The sequence below is a fragment of the Anopheles ziemanni genome, chromosome 2 (genome assembly GCF_943734765.1).
Source record: "Anopheles ziemanni chromosome 2, idAnoZiCoDA_A2_x.2, whole genome shotgun sequence".
Classification (NCBI taxonomy): Eukaryota; Metazoa; Arthropoda; class Insecta; order Diptera; family Culicidae; genus Anopheles; species Anopheles ziemanni.
The window spans coordinates 49,247,297-49,251,805 of NC_080705.1; positions in this window are offsets into that span (position 1 = coordinate 49,247,297).

Below are 4,509 nucleotides of genomic sequence, written 5' to 3' on the forward strand. Positions count from 1 at the left end.
AGACTATAGCGAACAGTAATCGAATTTGGGAGGCTGTACAGTCTAGTGCTGCTTCGGTGAGCATATCGTTCCAATGATTTTCGTCTTCGAGCAAACCAAGTGCAAGGCAAGCATCTTTATATGTTGGATACTGCCGACCATTTACTTTACGTAAATCTTGGAATGATAATGGGCCGGCTTTATTAATTAGCAAAAGGCGTAAGTAGAAGCATTCTATCTGCTTTGGATTGACTGTATAAACCCGACCTAACGTGTTAGATTTGAATAGCCCGGAACATGCATCAATTGGTGTACCTCGTTTGCGAGGGATCCATTTTTTTGTTTGATCCCATGTAAAATAGCGCGGCACTTCGGAATAGTGCAGTGTTCGAGCAAAGGCACCGAAAGTATCCGTACGGTTACACAATTCGAAGAATTCGGTTAGAGTAGTCTTTGGTGGGTTTTCAGCTCGCTCAACTGCATTGGCTTCCGAAAAAAATACTCGTTGACCGTTTTCAAGATGGACGGCTAAATGAATAACTGCTGGATCCCGTTCATGAATTGGGAAACTAAAGATCCGCCAGGCAGCTTCATTGGAGCTGATGTATCGGCCAATTTGGTAGTGCATTATTTCGTCATTAGCCGCCAATCCAGCAGAAGTTGTATCCGTATTTTGAATCTGGAACACAGCCATATCACTCCCTTTGTTTACGTACTTACAGATGTATTTAATGCTCTTAACCGAACTACAAAATTCAACATTTATGTGAGCATTGAATGTTTTAGTCAACAAAGGTGAATATGGTACTACCCAACGATTATCCACTTCCATGTATGTCTCTGAATTGATTTTGAGTTCGAACGAACTTCCACCATTATCAGTGCTTCTTCGGCGATAAATGGGGTATCCATCGACATTCGTGATTGTTTCATTCGTGAACATTTTAGGAAACCGTTTTGAACAGTACCCATCAGTCATGTATGGCGATAATCGATTAAGAGCGCCGCATGGACCATGTATCATGTTGGCTGTAACTATATCAAAGAGCAGTTGATCTGTTGTAGGATCTGGAATCTCCGCTGATATGATGCTATCAATTTCTTCAGGACGTATTTTGTCGACTAACCAGATCAAAATGTGCGCATGAGGTAGTCCTCGTTTTTGCCATTCTACCGAATACATTCAGCAACGTGTAGGGCCAAATACATGTAGTTTTGTAATGAAGTTTATCAATGACTTCAATTTTTGTTTGAAAACACGTGCTGTTATATCATGACGATGTGCCGCATTTTGTCCGGGTAATAGTAAAGATCTGATCTCTTGCCACGTCGGATTACATGTAAACGTGACGAATAGACATGGTCTTCCGTATTCGCGCACGAATGTCATCGCATCTTGTACATATTCCTGCATATGACGTGGACTGCCCACGTAAGATGATGGCAGAATAATGGTTTTACCAATATCAGCAGTGTTGACATCGTTAATAATAGCGTCCCTCAGATGAATGTATTCTTCTGCTCGCAGTTTCTTTTGGTTGTGACGTAAGAAGCGTAGTCTTTCGTTTTCAACTTTAGCGTACATGTCGACTATAAATTGTTGAAATAGCTCACGATACCGTAAAATCATGTTATCCTCACCACATCGAATCATCAAGCGGTAAGCATAAAAGTTCATTGAGCTCACTTTTTTGTTCGTTTCGTTTCCTATGATAAAATATCCAGAAGAATAAAATAAGAAAACTAAAATTGGACAATGTGTCATGAGGTACCTGTCGAAGGATCCCGTTGTTTTAAGTCAATGCAATACCCGTCTTGTCCTTTCCAGAACATGAGTGGATATTGGAGAGCGTCATACGAACGGTGCGTATCCGAAATGAACTGTAGATTGTTGTCCCTTCTTCGTATTATAATTTCTCTCCTAGCTGAAAATTCACCGACCATAATACCAGCAACGTCATTTGTAACAGGTGCATTGAATCTTCGCACGTGTTCTCCGCGAGGTGTTTTGTCCGGATTGATGATTATTGCATGATTGTCACAGTGCAGCTCGTTCATATGCGATTTGAAAGAATTTAATAAATCGTTGTGCTGATTCAATAGAACGTCAAGGTCGTAGACGATGCGCCTGGCACTGCTTGAGTTGAGGTTATTGTAGTCACAACGTGCATCTACGCGATCGGTGTCATCACCTCCCATGAAATAAATTTGTAAGAATTTATGGGTCTCATTTGGCATTGGTAATAACGATCCTATCTTGTGATACACTTGTCCCTTAATTTTAAAGGTTGAATTAAACCTTTGACCATTTCCCGAAGTATTGGAACATATTTCTGTTGCTCCAAAAGATGTCATTTGGAAACATGCATTGAATTTCCGAATAGACTTCAGGAACACATTTGAATCAGGATCTGTGCCGGTGAGCAAGCCTTTCAATGGTTCTGGTGTTGTTTCGATTTGTGGTAACTGTACCTTCCCTGATGCGCAACACATCCCACTTGACTCCAGCTTGAATTTAAGCGCATGACAGTAAGGGCATTCCTTGTCCATTGCGCCAATCACTACTTTAGTGTGGGCATAGTATGCAACAGCAGGCTCATACTGAAATGCAAGTCGATTGAACGAAGCAGATGTAAATGCTCGGTGTTCTTGTTGTCGTTCTCGGTCATGTGCTCTGCGAATGTTAACTGCAAACCGGCGCGTTTGACTTCTTTGTAACTGTCGTCGTTCATTTCGTGCATCTCGAGTTGTTCGAGTTTGAGATGCACGTATTTGAGACATGCTCACACGCACGTTTGTATTATCACGAATGATTTGATCGTGTGCTCTTCCTGCTCTATTATTCCTCATACGTCTAGCGTTAGGTGTTTGTCGGCCTAGGAGAGCCACTTTACGTCTTGCCGGCATTATTGAACAATTTTAAGAATAACAATATCAAAAATAATAGTGATAACCGTAACAAAATTAAATACAGCAATAACAATAATCAATAACGGTAATGATCACAACAATATAACAACAATATATTCCACAACCTTCACGTTTGATTTAATAGAATACAGAATCGATAGTAGGATGCACAAACGAATGATGTCACGCGAGTATGTTCTGGAACCTTACATTCTTTCTTTTCTTGATATTCTTCAGCATGTAGAAAATTTCTGAGGTAAAATGAAAAGATGAAAAGGAAGATATCCTCTTATATCTTCCTTTCCTTTCCTTAACATAGGCAATGCCTGGTTGTCAAATTGTTCGCGCGAACAAGTTCGCAACGTTTACGGCCAGCTTTAGACATGCAATTCCAATTGCCATGGTACTGTCAATTCGATAATTTGACATAAGCCAAGATTAGTATCAGTACGAAGGTCAGCTCATAACCTCGCTGTGGTAGCTGTACTGAAATTTGTTTCCACAGCACAGGTAAATGAGAAGTTTTTCTTACCACTCAAAGCTACAACAATTTGCACATATGTTCTTTTACCACAAATTAACAAAATTTGTTATTACTACCAATAAATAATAGTGACTTTATTCTCAAAAAGAACTGTTTTCTAACCGATAAATGAAACGACTTGTTTGAATTAAATTCACCACTTTTGTATTAAACTCACCACCACAGTATGTCAAAAGGCATGTTGCTGTGTCCGTTTATACTTGTTGTAGTTCACTTTATGTGTCATTGCTGAATGTAAACAAAACAAACAAACCAATGTATGACGATAGAAAATTGTAATTAATTAAAAAAGTATAAAATTTACAGATATGAGACATAGTTAAAAACCTATTCTCATACCTAAGGAACGTGTGTGCAAAGTTTGAGTTTAAATGGTTCAGTCGTTTAGGAGGAGTTTGAACACTAACACCGTGACACAAGAATTTTATAGATATAGATTATTCACGGCACATTGCATTCTGTCCATCATGGTGCCCAAAGTGCGGGTCGGCGCATGCTTGTGTAATATAATAATATATCTACGCGTGAACTTCCGGCATCTCGGTTGCCCTGATATATTATATATTTTCTTCCTCTCCTATTTCTTATGATAATATATCTACACGTGAACTTTCGGCATCACGGTTGCCTTGATATATTTCAAATTCTTCTTCACATCACTTTCTTATGATAATATGTCTACACGTGAACTTCCGGCATCACGGTTGCCTTGGCATATTATCTATCTCCTTCTAACACTTCGAATTAGCAGCCTCACTGCTGACTGTAGAATGCCCTTTACTCGTGGTGGAATTCACTGATCACAATGCACCTGTAAGAAACCCATCTTTCCTCCTTTTCGAGACTTTGTCCCGAAATAAAACACAAGTGTGGTTTCGTTTCTTATAGTTGCCTAAACTGATCGAACTGTGCCTTGGTCTATTTTTCACTATAACTTCTTTACTGTCTGTAACTCCATCCTCGAACCGGGATGGAACTGAGCCTGAGCTCAGTTCTAAACTGAGATTTCACTATGTCGAGGTTTCTGCGGAACTGAGCGTCGTGAACTGAGACTTCTGCTCAACTGAGACTTCTGC